Raw genomic sequence first — 16,696 nt, 5'->3', positions numbered from 1 at the left:
GTGCATTTTGTTTTGTAGTTTCACCAGAACGAATAGAGACTCCACAACGGACTGAAGCGGGCGTCCGAGTGAAGACTGAGCACGAGCCACAAGAGAACAGTATCCGCTGATCGCAGCGGCAACGAGCTCTCATCACTTGATTTCAAAAACACATTTCAGCCGCCGCTTATTGTGTATATATATATATATATATATATGTGTTATATGAAATTTCCTGGAATGTCAGAGAGACAAAATATTTCACAAATCTGCCAGCGCAGTAGAGCTGTAATCAACCAAAGAAACTCTTGGTCGACTTAAGTCCTGAAATATATCAGCCAGGGCTCCAGACTGCGACCAGTACATTTCATCTCGTATAGTGTGTCATAGTGGGCGACAACCGACGTCACGTCTGCGATGCTTTACGACATCACGACAAAAAGACTAGCATGTTTAATTTAACGGTCCTCCATGACGGGTTCCATCAAGAGTGAATGAGTGTGTGTGTGAGTGAGTGAGAACGTGGTGTGTGTGTGTGTGTGTGTCTGTGTGAGTGCGTGTATGTGAGTGAGTGCGTGTGTACATGTGCGAGTGAATGTGTGTGTGAGACGGCTCGCGATGACTGGTCGTAAAGCAGCGTGTAGTCCGACATGTTTCTTGTCCACGACATGACAATATTTTTAGGAGTCTAAATCGTGTAACCCTAACCAGGCATAACTGTGGTATACTGTGGTTATAACAGTAGCCTACACATCTTTTCCAGCACTTCAAAACTATATCATATTTAAATGTTATTTTTAATGTGTTGACCAAAACATTTTTGTTCATCCTTTAAAGATTGTCTCTATTTATAAAACTAAAAGTTTCAAGAAGTAGGAAAACTCACACTTATTTAAAAAAAAAAAAGATTAAATTACTATTGTAAACACAGCTGCAGAGGACGCTTACTGGCTATTTTCACTCCCTAATATCTATTTTGTCACTCATTTTGCTTTTGAATTAATATTAAGACATTATGAATGATAATAATTAAAGTTAACTTGATCTATACACCTCAAATTAAGCTCAGTGCTCTGTCATCCCACAGTGCTACCAAACACTTTCAGTATAGCTTCTGCCCTCAGATGTTAGTCTGGAGCCTGTGAACTTAAAATAAAACTGCACCATAATTTCTGTACGTTAAGTCTATTTATTATCAAAGCATTTGTCTGTAATAGTTATTTAGGGGGAAAATGTGAAGGTGTGCCCCTAAATTTTCAGCTTGCGCTCCTAAACTTTTAAGTCAGGGGCTACAGCGCTCCTAATAAAAGGTGAGTCTGGAGCCCTGTCAGCCATTCTTACCTTACAGCAGCGTTTATTTAAATAGAACAGCAAAAGCAAGATTACCTGAGGAAAAAAGATTAGCATTGTATAAAACCATGCATAATGTCGTCTTATACTGAAGCATTACAACTTCCCTTTTTTAGTCCAAGCCCAACCCAATAACCATTATGACACTACCAGCATAGCTGCATAAAGTAGGGTCCATCAAGACATGTGTAAGTTACTTTGATAAGAAAGCATTTCACCAGTTCACAGGGTTCTCAACATTATCTAACACACAAATCTGTAATTGTGACATCCCATATACACACAAACACTATATGGAAATAATAAAAAAAGCAATTTATATAAAATATATATAGTAGCCTAAGTGAACACACCTAAAACGTTATCCCCTTGGCATTGATAAGTCAGACACATCTGAAGTTAATTGCAAACAATATGCAAGTACAAGATCTATGAAGGCTAGTCAGACTTGCCCATTGTTGGCAATTAACTTCAGAGGTGTCTTAATGCTTTTTAGGTGTGTTCACTTACTATACTTTTTATATATAGTATGTCAACTAGTGGAGAGGATTAACACTAACGTTACTCTGACGGGCAGTTTTATTCAGTGCACTTCCTGTCACGATGTTGCTATTAAGGCGCTTAAAGGAATACTCCACCGTCTTTTCATATTAAAGGGGTCATATAATGGTACATGCACTTTTACAAGTTGATTGCACTGAAATGTCTGTTGGCAGTGCCTGTACACAACCATCCTATCATGATTAAAATCCATCCAGTGGTTTTGTTTTAATCTCCATATATGTTTGACCATCTATGAAATCAAGCCGTTCGATATTGTGACGTCATAAGATCGTACGCCCCTCCCGCGATTGTGATTGACAGCCGTGTTTCAACACAAGACCCGCCCTGAGCAAGCTGTGACAGCCGTCGTCATAGTAGTCCGCCATTGTTGATATGCTGGAGTAGAATGGCGTCTAAGCGATTGTGGTGTTCTGTTCTTAGATGTAATAAGGAACACAGCAGTCATTTGGATGTTCCTAAATCTGAGCCGTTGAAGATGCAGTGGCTGAGTTTTGTTTTTGAAGTGATATGCCCAAAGGATTGACGCGGGGATTCCCTCACGATCGTCCATGCTTTCATGTTTACGCGAATCATTTCACACCAGACAGCTTTACAAACGAGAAAAAACGGATCGGTACCAACGTGTTACTGCTGAACCTCCAGAAGATGTGAGTGTAATGTTTTATTAACCTTTATATTAGTATTTATATTAATCTTTGCGAAATTTGCTAACCTTGCTGCAGGCTTCACAATGAATGCGTCTAAGGTTTACACTCAGGGTACATTACTGCATGTTTTCTATGTACGACGTTCTCAATATAATTCATAATCACACGTTTATAACGAATAACACGTGGTTATTGTGTTAGATACGGTGTACCCACAGAACAGAGGGGCGGGGTGAGCAAAGCTCATTATCATTTAAAGACACATGCACTGAAACGGCGTGCTGAAAACAGCTGTTTTTGACCAGGTAAAATGAGTGTTTTCTTACAATACTAATGAGAATTTTTAATTAAAGTATATTACAAACTTTTAATTTAGACCCTAAAGAATCATATTAGCTTGTACAAAAATGGCATTATATGACCCCTTTAAAGTAGTGAGTGATATCCTATATTCACTTTAAGCTCAAATTAATAGATCATTGATATAATAAACACCCATTAAAGTAGTGAGTGAGTGAGTGAGTGAGTGAGTGAGTGAGTGAGTGAGTGAGTGTGTGAGTGAGTGAGTGATATCCTATATTCACTTTAAGCTCAAATTAATAGATCATTGATATAATAAACACCCATTAAAGTAGTGAGTGAGTGAGTGAGTGAGAGAGAGTGTGTGAGTGATATCCTATATTCACTTTAAGCTCAAATTAATAGATCATTGATATAATAAACACCCATTAAAGGAGTGAGTGAGTGAGTGAGTGAGTGAGTGAGTGAGTGAGTGAGTGAGTGAGTGAGTGAGTGAGTGTGTGAGTGATATCCTATATTCACTTTAAGCTCAAATTAATAGATCATTGATATAATAAACACCCATTAAAGTAGTGAGTGAGTGAGTGAGTGAGTGAGTGAGTGAGTGATATCCTATATTCACTTTAAGCTCAAATTAATAGATCATTGATATAATAAACACCCATTAAAGTAGTGAGTGAGTGAGTGAGTGAGTGAGTGAGTGAGATCCTATATTCACTTTAAGCTCAAATTAATAGATCATTGATATAATAAACACCCATTGAGTGAGTGAGTGAGTGAGTGAGTGTGTGAGTGATATCCTATATTCACTTTAAGCTCAAATTAATAGATCATTGATATAATAAACACCCATTAAAGTAGTGAGTGAGTGAGTGAGTGAGTGAGTGAGTGAGTGAGTGAGTGAGTGAGTGATATCCTATATTCACTTTAAGCTCAAATTAATAGATCATTGATATAATAAACACCCATTAAAGTAGTGAGTGAGTGAGTGAGTGAGTGAGTGAGTGAGTGAGTGAGTGATATCCTATATTCACTTTAAGCTCAAATTAATAGATCATTGATATAATAAACACCCATTAAAGTAGTGAGTGAGTGAGTGAGTGAGTGAGTGAGTGAGTGAGATCCTATATTCACTTTAAGCTCAAATTAATAGATCATTGATATAATAAACACCCATTGAGTGAGTGAGTGAGTGAGTGAGTGTGTGAGTGATATCCTATATTCACTTTAAGCTCAAATTAATAGATCATTGATATAATAAACACCCATTAAAGTAGTGAGTGAGTGAGTGAGTGAGTGAGTGAGTGATATCCTATATTCACTTTAAGCTCAAATTAATAGATCATTGATATAATAAACACCCATTAAAGTAGTGAGTGAGTGAGTGAGTGAGTGAGTGAGTGAGTGAGTGAGTGAGTGTGTGAGTGATATCCTATATTCACTTTAAGCTCAAATTAATAGATCATTGATATAATAAACACCCATTAAAGTAGTGAGTGAGTGAGTGAGTGAGTGAGTGAGTGAGTGAGTGAGTGAGTGAGTGAGTGAGTGATATCCTATATTCACTTTAAGCTCAAATTAATAGATCATTGATATAATAAACACCCATTAAAGTAGTGAGTGAGTGAGTGAGTGAGTGAGTGAGTGAGTGAGATCCTATATTCACTTTAAGCTCAAATTAATAGATCATTGATATAATAAACACCCATTGAGTGAGTGAGTGAGTGAGTGAGTGTGTGAGTGATATCCTATATTCACTTTAAGCTCAAATTAATAGATCATTGATATAATAAACACCCATTAAAGTAGTGAGTGAGTGAGTGAGTGAGTGAGTGAGTGATATCCTATATTCACTTTAAGCTCAAATTAATAGATCATTGATATAATAAACACCCATTAAAGTAGTGAGTGAGTGAGTGAGTGAGTGAGTGAGATCCTATATTCACTTTAAGCTCAAATTAATAGATCATTGATATAATAAACACCCATTGAGTGAGTGAGTGAGTGAGTGAGTGAGTGAGTGAGTGTGTGAGTGATATCCTATATTCACTTTAAGCTCAAATTAATAGATCATTGATATAATAAACACCCATTAAAGTAGTGAGTGAGTGAGTGAGTGAGTGAGTGAGAGAGAGAGAGAGAGAGAGTGTGTGAGTGTGTGAGTGATATCCTATATTCACTTTAAGCTCAAATTAATAGATCATTGATATAATAAACACCCATTAAAGTAGAGTGAGTGAGTGAGTGAGTGAGTGAGTGAGTGAGTGAGTGAGTGAGTGAGTGAGTGAGTGAGTGAGTGATATCCTATATTCACTTTAAGCTCAAATTAATAGATCATTGATATAATAAACACCCATTAAAGTAGTGTGTGAGTGAGTGAGTGAGTGAGTGAGTGAGTGAGTGAGTGAGTGAGTGAGTGAGTGATATCCTATATTCACTTTAAGCTCAAATTAATAGATCATTGATATAATAAACACCCATTAAAGTAGTGAGTGAGTGAGTGAGTGATATCCTATATTCACTTTAAGCTCAAATTAATAGATCATTGATATAATAAACACCCATTAAAGTAGTGAGTGAGTGAGTGAGTGAGTGAGTGAGTGAGTGAGTGAGTGAGTGAGTGAGTGAGTGTGTGAGTGAGTGAGTGAGTGAGTGTGTGAGTGAGTGAGTGAGTGAGTGATATCCTATATTCACTTTAAGCTCAAATTAATAGATCATTGATATAATAAACACCCATTAAAGTAGTGAGTGAGTGAGTGAGTGAGTGAGTGAGTGAGTGAGTGAGATCCTATATTCACTTTAAGCTCAAATTAATAGATCATTGATATAATAAACACCGAGTGAGTGAGTGAGTGAGTGAGTGAGTGAGTGAGTGAGTGAGTGAGTGAGTGTGTGAGTGATATCCTATATTCACTTTAAGCTCAAATTAATAGATCATTGATATAATAAACACCCATTGAGTGAGTGAGTGAGTGAGTGAGTGTGTGAGTGATATCCTATATTCACTTTAAGCTCAAATTAATAGATCATTGATATAATAAACACCCATTAAAGTAGTGAGTGAGTGAGTGAGTGAGTGAGTGAGTGAGTGAGTGAGTGAGTGAGTGAGTGAGTGATATCCTATATTCACTTTAAGCTCAAATTAATAGATCATTGATATAATAAACACCCATTAAAGTAGTGAGTGAGTGAGTGAGTGAGTGAGATCCTATATTCACTTTAAGCTCAAATTAATAGATCATTGATATAATAAACACCCATTGAGTGAGTGAGTGAGTGAGTGAGTGAGTGAGTGTGTGAGTGATATCCTATATTCACTTTAAGCTCAAATTAATAGATCATTGATATAATAAACACCCATTAAAGTAGTGAGTGAGTGAGTGAGTGAGTGAGTGAGAGAGAGAGAGAGAGAGAGTGTGTGAGTGTGTGAGTGATATCCTATATTCACTTTAAGCTCAAATTAATAGATCATTGATATAATAAACACCCATTAAAGTAGAGTGAGTGAGTGAGTGAGTGAGTGAGTGAGTGAGTGAGTGAGTGAGTGATATCCTATATTCACTTTAAGCTCAAATTAATAGATCATTGATATAATAAACACCCATTAAAGTAGTGTGTGAGTGAGTGAGTGAGTGAGTGAGTGAGTGAGTGAGTGAGTGAGTGAGTGAGTGAGTGAGTGAGTGAGTGAGTGTGTGAGTGATATCCTATATTCACTTTAAGCTCAAATTAATAGATCATTGATATAATAAACACCCATTAAAGTAGTGAGTGAGTGAGTGAGTGATATCCTATATTCACTTTAAGCTCAAATTAATAGATCATTGATATAATAAACACCCATTAAAGTAGTGAGTGAGTGAGTGAGTGAGTGAGTGAGTGAGTGAGTGAGTGAGTGAGTGAGTGTGTGTGTGAGTGAGTGAGTGAGTGAGTGAGTGAGTGTGTGAGTGAGTGAGTGAGTGATATCCTATATTCACTTTAAGCTCAAATTAATAGATCATTGATATAATAAACACCCATTAAAGTAGTGAGTGAGTGAGTGAGTGAGTGAGTGAGTGAGTGAGTGAGTGAGTGAGTGAGTGAGTGAGTGAGATCCTATATTCACTTTAAGCTCAAATTAATAGATCATTGATATAATAAACACCGAGTGAGTGAGTGAGTGAGTGAGTGAGTGAGTGAGTGAGTGAGTGAGTGAGTGAGTGAGTGAGTGATATCCTATATTCACTTTAAGCTCAAATTAATAGATCATTGATATAATAAACACCCATTAAAGTAGTGAGTGAGTGAGTGAGTGAGTGAGTGAGTGAGATCCTATATTCACTTTAAGCTCAAATTAATAGATCATTGATATAATAAACACCCATTGAGTGAGTGAGTGAGTGAGTGAGTGAGTGAGTGTGTGAGTGATATCCTATATTCACTTTAAGCTCAAATTAATAGATCATTGATATAATAAACACCCATTAAAGTAGTGAGTGAGTGAGTGAGTGAGTGAGTGAGAGAGAGAGAGAGAGAGAGTGTGTGAGTGATATCCTATATTCACTTTAAGCTCAAATTAATAGATCATTGATATAATAAACACCCATTAAAGTAGAGTGAGTGAGTGAGTGAGTGAGTGAGTGAGTGAGTGAGTGAGTGAGTGAGTGAGTGAGTGAGTGATATCCTATATTCACTTTAAGCTCAAATTAATAGATCATTGATATAATAAACACCCATTAAAGTAGTGTGTGAGTGAGTGAGTGAGTGAGTGAGTGAGTGAGTGAGTGAGTGTGTGAGTGATATCCTATATTCACTTTAAGCTCAAATTAATAGATCATTGATATAATAAACACCCATTAAAGTAGTGTGTGTGAGTGAGTGAGTGAGTGAGTGAGTGAGTGATATCCTATATTCACTTTAAGCTCAAATTAATAGATCATTGATATAATAAACACCCATTAAAGTAGTGAGTGAGTGAGTGAGTGAGTGAGTGAGTGAGTGAGTGAGTGAGTGAGTGAGTGAGTGAGTGTGTGTGTGAGTGAGTGAGTGAGTGAGTGATATCCTATATTCACTTTAAGCTCAAATTAATAGATCATTGATATAATAAACACCCATTAAAGTAGTGAGTGAGTGAGTGAGTGAGTGAGTGAGTGAGTGAGATCCTATATTCACTTTAAGCTCAAATTAATAGATCATTGATATAATAAACACCGAGTGAGTGAGTGAGTGAGTGAGTGAGTGAGTGAGTGAGTGAGTGTGTGAGTGATATCCTATATTCACTTTAAGCTCAAATTAATAGATCATTGATATAATAAACACCCATTAAAGTAGTGAGTGAGTGAGTGAGTGAGTGAGTGAGTGAGTGAGTGAGATCCTATATTCACTTTAAGCTCAAATTAATAGATCATTGATATAATAAACACCCATTGAGTGAGTGAGTGAGTGAGTGAGTGTGTGAGTGATATCCTATATTCACTTTAAGCTCAAATTAATAGATCATTGATATAATAAACACCCATTAAAGTAGTGAGTGAGTGAGTGAGTGAGTGAGTGAGTGAGTGAGTGAGTGAGTGAGTGAGTGAGTGAGTGATATCCTATATTCACTTTAAGCTCAAATTAATAGATCATTGATATAATAAACACCCATTAAAGTAGTGAGTGAGTGAGTGAGTGAGTGAGTGAGTGAGTGAGTGAGTGAGTGAGTGAGTGATATCCTATATTCACTTTAAGCTCAAATTAATAGATCATTGATATAATAAACACCCATTAAAGTAGTGAGTGAGTGAGTGAGTGAGTGAGTGAGTGAGTGAGATCCTATATTCACTTTAAGCTCAAATTAATAGATCATTGATATAATAAACACCCATTGAGTGAGTGAGTGAGTGAGTGAGTGTGTGAGTGATATCCTATATTCACTTTAAGCTCAAATTAATAGATCATTGATATAATAAACACCCATTAAAGTAGTGAGTGAGTGAGTGAGTGAGTGAGTGAGTGAGTGATATCCTATATTCACTTTAAGCTCAAATTAATAGATCATTGATATAATAAACACCCATTAAAGTAGTGAGTGAGTGAGTGAGTGAGTGAGTGAGTGAGTGAGTGAGTGAGTGAGTGAGTGAGTGAGTGTGTGAGTGATATCCTATATTCACTTTAAGCTCAAATTAATAGATCATTGATATAATAAACACCCATTAAAGTAGTGAGTGAGTGAGTGAGTGAGTGAGTGAGTGAGTGAGTGAGTGATATCCTATATTCACTTTAAGCTCAAATTAATAGATCATTGATATAATAAACACCCATTAAAGTAGTGAGTGAGTGAGTGAGTGAGTGAGTGAGTGAGATCCTATATTCACTTTAAGCTCAAATTAATAGATCATTGATATAATAAACACCCATTGAGTGAGTGAGTGAGTGAGTGAGTGAGTGTGTGAGTGATATCCTATATTCACTTTAAGCTCAAATTAATAGATCATTGATATAATAAACACCCATTAAAGTAGTGAGTGAGTGAGTGAGTGAGTGAGTGAGTGAGTGAGTGAGTGAGTGAGTGAGTGAGTGAGTGAGTGAGTGATATCCTATATTCACTTTAAGCTCAAATTAATAGATCATTGATATAATAAACACCCATTAAAGTAGTGAGTGAGTGAGTGAGTGAGTGAGTGAGTGAGTGAGATCCTATATTCACTTTAAGCTCAAATTAATAGATCATTGATATAATAAACACCCATTGAGTGAGTGAGTGAGTGAGTGAGTGAGTGAGTGAGTGAGTGAGTGAGTGTGTGAGTGATATCCTATATTCACTTTAAGCTCAAATTAATAGATCATTGATATAATAAACACCCATTAAAGTAGTGAGTGAGTGAGTGAGTGAGTGAGTGAGTGAGTGAGAGAGAGAGAGAGAGAGAGTGTGTGAGTGTGTGAGTGATATCCTATATTCACTTTAAGCTCAAATTAATAGATCATTGATATAATAAACACCCATTAAAGTAGAGTGAGTGAGTGAGTGAGTGAGTGAGTGAGTGAGTGAGTGAGTGAGTGAGTGAGTGATATCCTATATTCACTTTAAGCTCAAATTAATAGATCATTGATATAATAAACACCCATTAAAGTAGTGTGTGAGTGAGTGAGTGAGTGAGTGAGTGAGTGAGTGAGTGAGTGAGTGAGTGAGTGAGTGAGTGAGTGAGTGAGTGAGTGAGTGATATCCTATATTCACTTTAAGCTCAAATTAATAGATCATTGATATAATAAACACCCATTAAAGTAGTGAGTGAGTGAGTGAGTGATATCCTATATTCACTTTAAGCTCAAATTAATAGATCATTGATATAATAAACACCCATTAAAGTAGTGAGTGAGTGAGTGAGTGAGTGAGTGAGTGAGTGAGTGAGTGAGTGAGTGAGTGTGTGAGTGAGTGAGTGAGTGAGTGTGTGAGTGAGTGAGTGAGTGAGTGATATCCTATATTCACTTTAAGCTCAAATTAATAGATCATTGATATAATAAACACCCATTAAAGTAGTGAGTGAGTGAGTGAGTGAGTGAGTGAGTGAGTGAGTGAGTGAGTGAGATCCTATATTCACTTTAAGCTCAAATTAATAGATCATTGATATAATAAACACCCATTGAGTGAGTGAGTGAGTGAGTGAGTGTGTGAGTGATATCCTATATTCACTTTAAGCTCAAATTAATAGATCATTGATATAATAAACACCCATTAAAGTAGTGAGTGAGTGAGTGAGTGAGTGAGTGAGTGAGTGAGTGAGTGAGTGAGTGATATCCTATATTCACTTTAAGCTCAAATTAATAGATCATTGATATAATAAACACCCATTAAAGTAGTGAGTGAGTGAGTGAGTGAGTGAGATCCTATATTCACTTTAAGCTCAAATTAATAGATCATTGATATAATAAACACCCATTGAGTGAGTGAGTGAGTGAGTGAGTGAGTGAGTGTGTGAGTGATATCCTATATTCACTTTAAGCTCAAATTAATAGATCATTGATATAATAAACACCCATTAAAGTAGTGAGTGAGTGAGTGAGTGAGTGAGTGAGAGAGAGAGAGAGAGAGAGTGTGTGAGTGTGTGAGTGATATCCTATATTCACTTTAAGCTCAAATTAATAGATCATTGATATAATAAACACCCATTAAAGTAGAGTGAGTGAGTGAGTGAGTGAGTGAGTGAGTGAGTGAGTGAGTGAGTGAGTGAGTGAGTGATATCCTATATTCACTTTAAGCTCAAATTAATAGATCATTGATATAATAAACACCCATTAAAGTAGTGTGTGAGTGAGTGAGTGAGTGAGTGAGTGAGTGAGTGAGTGAGTGAGTGAGTGAGTGAGTGAGTGAGTGTGTGAGTGATATCCTATATTCACTTTAAGCTCAAATTAATAGATCATTGATATAATAAACACCCATTAAAGTAGTGAGTGAGTGAGTGAGTGATATCCTATATTCACTTTAAGCTCAAATTAATAGATCATTGATATAATAAACACCCATTAAAGTAGTGAGTGAGTGAGTGAGTGAGTGAGTGAGTGAGTGAGTGAGTGAGTGAGTGAGTGAGTGAGTGAGTGTGTGTGTGAGTGAGTGAGTGAGTGAGTGAGTGTGTGAGTGAGTGAGTGAGTGAGTGATATCCTATATTCACTTTAAGCTCAAATTAATAGATCATTGATATAATAAACACCCATTAAAGTAGTGAGTGAGTGAGTGAGTGAGTGAGTGAGTGAGTGAGTGAGTGAGTGAGTGAGTGAGTGAGTGAGTGAGTGAGTGAGATCCTATATTCACTTTAAGCTCAAATTAATAGATCATTGATATAATAAACACCGAGTGAGTGAGTGAGTGAGTGAGTGAGTGAGTGAGTGAGTGAGTGAGTGAGTGAGTGAGTGAGTGATATCCTATATTCACTTTAAGCTCAAATTAATAGATCATTGATATAATAAACACCCATTAAAGTAGTGAGTGAGTGAGTGAGTGAGTGAGTGAGTGAGATCCTATATTCACTTTAAGCTCAAATTAATAGATCATTGATATAATAAACACCCATTGAGTGAGTGAGTGAGTGAGTGAGTGAGTGAGTGAGTGTGTGAGTGATATCCTATATTCACTTTAAGCTCAAATTAATAGATCATTGATATAATAAACACCCATTAAAGTAGTGAGTGAGTGAGTGAGTGAGTGAGTGAGAGAGAGAGAGAGAGAGAGTGTGTGAGTGATATCCTATATTCACTTTAAGCTCAAATTAATAGATCATTGATATAATAAACACCCATTAAAGTAGAGTGAGTGAGTGAGTGAGTGAGTGAGTGAGTGAGTGAGTGAGTGAGTGAGTGAGTGAGTGATATCCTATATTCACTTTAAGCTCAAATTAATAGATCATTGATATAATAAACACCCATTAAAGTAGTGTGTGAGTGAGTGAGTGAGTGAGTGAGTGAGTGAGTGAGTGAGTGAGTGAGTGTGTGAGTGATATCCTATATTCACTTTAAGCTCAAATTAATAGATCATTGATATAATAAACACCCATTAAAGTAGTGTGTGTGAGTGAGTGAGTGAGTGAGTGAGTGAGTGAGTGAGTGAGTGAGTGAGTGAGTGAGTGAGTGAGTGAGTGATATCCTATATTCACTTTAAGCTCAAATTAATAGATCATTGATATAATAAACACCCATTAAAGTAGTGAGTGAGTGAGTGAGTGAGTGAGTGAGTGAGTGAGTGAGTGAGTGAGTGAGATCCTATATTCACTTTAAGCTCAAATTAATAGATCATTGATATAATAAACACCGAGTGAGTGAGTGAGTGAGTGAGTGAGTGAGTGAGTGAGTGAGTGAGTGAGTGAGTGAGTGAGTGAGTGTGTGAGTGATATCCTATATTCACTTTAAGCTCAAATTAATAGATCATTGATATAATAAACACCCATTAAAGTAGTGTGTGTGTGAGTGAGTGAGTGAGTGAGTGAGTGAGTGTGTGAGTGAGTGAGTGAGTGAGTGAGTGTGTGAGTGAGTGAGTGAGTGAGTGAGTGAGTGAGTGAGAGAGAGAGAGTGTGTGAGTGTGTGAGTGATATCCTATATTCACTTTAAGCTCAAATTAATAGATCATTGATATAATAAACACCCATTAAAGTAGTGTGAGTGAGTGAGTGAGTGAGTGAGTGAGTGAGTGAGTGAGTGAGTGATATCCTATATTCACTTTAAGCTCAAATTAATAGATCATTGATATAATAAACACCCATTAAAGTAGTGTGTGTGTGAGTGTGTGAGTGAGTGAGTGAGTGAGTGAGTGAGTGAGTGAGTGAGTGAGTGAGTGAGTGAGTGATATCCTATATTCACTTTAAGCTCAAATTAATAGATCATTGATATAATAAACACCCATTAAAGTAGTGAGTGTGTGAGTGTGTGAGTGTGTGAGTGTGTGAGTGTGTGAGTGAGTGAGTGTGTGAGTGAGTGAGTGAGTGAGTGAGTGATATCCTATATTCACTTTAAGCTCAAATTAATAGATCATTGATATAATAAACACCCATTAAAGTAGTGAGTGAGTGAGTGAGTGAGTGAGTGAGTGAGTGAGTGTGTGAGTGAGTGAGTGTGTGAGTGTGTGAGTGAGTGAGTGTGTGAGTGTGTGAGTGAGTGAGTGTGTGAGTGAGTGAGTGAGTGATATCCTATATTCACTTTAAGCTCAAATTAATAGATCATTGATATAATAAACACCCATTAAAGTAGTGTGTGTGAGTGAGTGAGTGAGTGAGTGAGTGAGTGAGTGAGTGAGTGAGTGAGTGAGTGAGTGAGTGAGTGATATCCTATATTCACTTTAAGCTCAAATTAATAGATCATTGATATAATAAACACCCATTAAAGTAGTGTGAGTGAGTGAGTGAGTGAGTGAGTGAGTGAGTGAGTGAGTGAGTGAGTGTGTGAGTGAGTGAGTGAGTGAGTGATATCCTATATTCACTTTAAGCTCAAATTAATAGATCATTGATATAATAAACACCCATTAAAGTAGTGTGAGTGTGTGAGTGAGTGAGTGTGTGAGTGTGTGAGTGTGTGAGTGAGTGAGTGAGTGAGTGAGTGAGTGAGTGAGTGAGTGAGTGATATCCTATATTCACTTTAAGCTCAAATTAATAGATCATTGATATAATAAACACCCATTAAAGTAGTGTGTGTGTGAGTGTGTGAGTGTGTGAGTGTGTGAGTGTGTGAGTGAGTGTGTGAGTGTGTGAGTGAGTGAGTGAGTGGGCGGGCGGGCGGGCGAGCGAGCGAGTGGGGGTGGGGGGGAATACTTCAACTGGACGTTCTAACAACTGGAAATACTCAACTCTTTCTTTTTGCAATAACAACTCGCTTGAATATCATGCTATTACACTTACTACTCCCAGAGTAAGATCATATTGTAGTCATATATGGGGTCAGCTGGGAAGCTCTGTAGAGGAGCTGGATGTGCGGCTGTCCTCTTTCCCTGAGGACGCTCCCCACTGCTAGTCTTGGGGGACTTCATCATTCATCTGGAGAGGCCGTATGACAGACCTCATCTCTCTCCTCGCCTCTTACAGTCTCAGACGCTCGTCACCACAGGCACTCACACATCAGGCGACCGACTGGACCTGGTCTACACACGGACATCACAGACAACATTCTGGTGAGACCTCTCCATGTTTCAGATCATTTCCTCATTACTTCCAGTCTACAACTCTCTACCCCTGCACCCCCCCCACCAGTGTTGTGCCTGAACTCGTTCATATTTTGGGTGAACGTGAACTGAACGTACCGTATTACTGCCTGATGAACGTTACTGTGAACTCGTTCATTCTGGTGTCTGTGAACGCCACGCTCTCTCAGTTTAAGTTCGTTCAATAGGATGCCAGATTTCTATAGAGCCTTCCAGGCGAAAACCCGGCTAAAACACACCGTAAACCGGCCTTAAAGGGGCTCTAGGTAACTTTTTAACCTTAACTGAACAGCTTCGGAGTCAGTGGAATGGTTATATTACTTATTTCGGGTTGAATGGTGGTGGTTTCGCACCCCCCTGGTGCCCGAGAGCAGAAAAAACTCACTTGCAACTTTGGGACGCGGGTCGGCTTCAGGAAGTATCGCGTGATATCAGGTCTCGCGATGTAACGAATTGCTTGACGGCACTGCACACGTAATTACACGCCCCCCTTCAAGCACCGGCTAGCTAAGCAAAGGGCAACGATAGATTGAGTTATGGCTGAGCCTGTAAAAAGAAGCAGAAAGCTAGGAAATCTTTGTCGGAGGACCAACGAAAGAGGAAACGGGAGACTGACCGAGCAATAAGTCAGACTCGAGTAAAGTTAAATATCGGACCGGCTTTTTCAGAATGGTGAGAACTGAGAGAAACAGAAGCCTGCAAAACGGATGCTGATCCTGCTGTTGCACTTGTAAGTATCTTTGGAATAAACTGTGTTTAATATTTAAATTTCAAGTAATTGTGACCTCAGGATGTTTGCTATTGTCTGTAAAGGTTTTTATTATGATCGCTGTCTGTTACGGGCTTACTAGTAACGTTACAGTTCGTTTTTACGACAGAGTGTATGAAAGCATTTACTACCAGATACTAGGGGGAGCTTCGTAGAGAAAAAACACTCAAGAGTTGCCTGGTGTCCCTTTAATATGTAGCGGAAAAAACACCCAATCTGGCAACACCAGCGCAGTGTCCACTGACTCTCTTGTTCGATCTCGTTCATCAAAATGAACAAATCTTTTTTCGAGTCATTTCGTTCATTTAAGGGGCTTTAAATGTTATACTATTAACTGCAAATTCCCCGAACACATCCACCTACGCAATCTTGATCATATTCTGAATTAAGAAATCATTTTGCAGTCAAAAATCGTTTAACGTTACAGGGAACATTAATAATTACTTTACCTCGAGTCTTTCGTTTATTTGTCACGTGACAGACGCAATGAATGGGTCGTTCATGAACTTCATCACTTACGTTACAAATCAAAACAAAAAGCAGCAAGGAGGCGTCGTATGATCATTTAAACGAGTTTTATGACAAGGTCGGTGAGGATGGGAAAAATCTGACGCATAGCTTCAGTGTTAAAACTGATCAAATAATTGTCTGTGGTTCTATATGGGCTGTGGCAATCATTATGAAAAATAATATCTCGCAGCAACATGGAAAAAAAGAACTATGAACTTATAGTCGGGGAGCCAAAGTCTCAAAAGCTCAATAAAATGGCTGCACAAGTCTAATTTAAGGCTCTCACAAATAAATAGTATGGGTATATTATACATTTTCTAAGTCATCAGAGTGCCTTGAGTATTGAAGTTGTTGACTTTTGTGTCCGTGGTGTTCTTTCATGCCACAGGGATAAAATAAAGCATACAGTTTAGGCGGAAATTGTGAAAAAATGTGTGTTATTTCTGGTTTAAAGAAGTCATGTGACCTTTGTGTTTATCAGACAGATTCAGTACAGGGCTTAAATGAAAGCCTAAAAGGTCCCCTTTCCAACGATACCAAGCACCATATTATAGAATATTGACAATATCCCTAGCATGAGCCTAAACCAGATATACACCAGATTTCAAAAACGGAATTTATCTTAGGGGGTTAGTAACTTCATGAGCTGAAAAAAGTGATTTCGCTACCACCGCTGCACTGCTATAGTGATTTTTCTAGTACTAGGGGTGTATACCTTGCCAAAAAACAATGATAGCATTTTCCCCCCGTCTTTCGGAATTTTGAGAGTAGCCTACAATTCTATTGAGGTTCTGAGCCTGCTGATCAACTATTAGTGAAATCATCACAGATCCATTGATTTTGGTTGGATTTTTTCTGTGGAATGAGTATACTGTTTGGTGAAAAGAATGACATATTGACTGATGTCATAACTTGGGGGAATAGTTGATTGCCAATGAAGTAAAG

Source organism: Squalius cephalus (assembly GCF_949319135.1).
Source record: "Squalius cephalus genome assembly, chromosome: 21".
Classification (NCBI taxonomy): Eukaryota; Metazoa; Chordata; class Actinopteri; order Cypriniformes; family Leuciscidae; genus Squalius; species Squalius cephalus.
Note: the sequence above shows the minus strand (reverse complement) of the source record.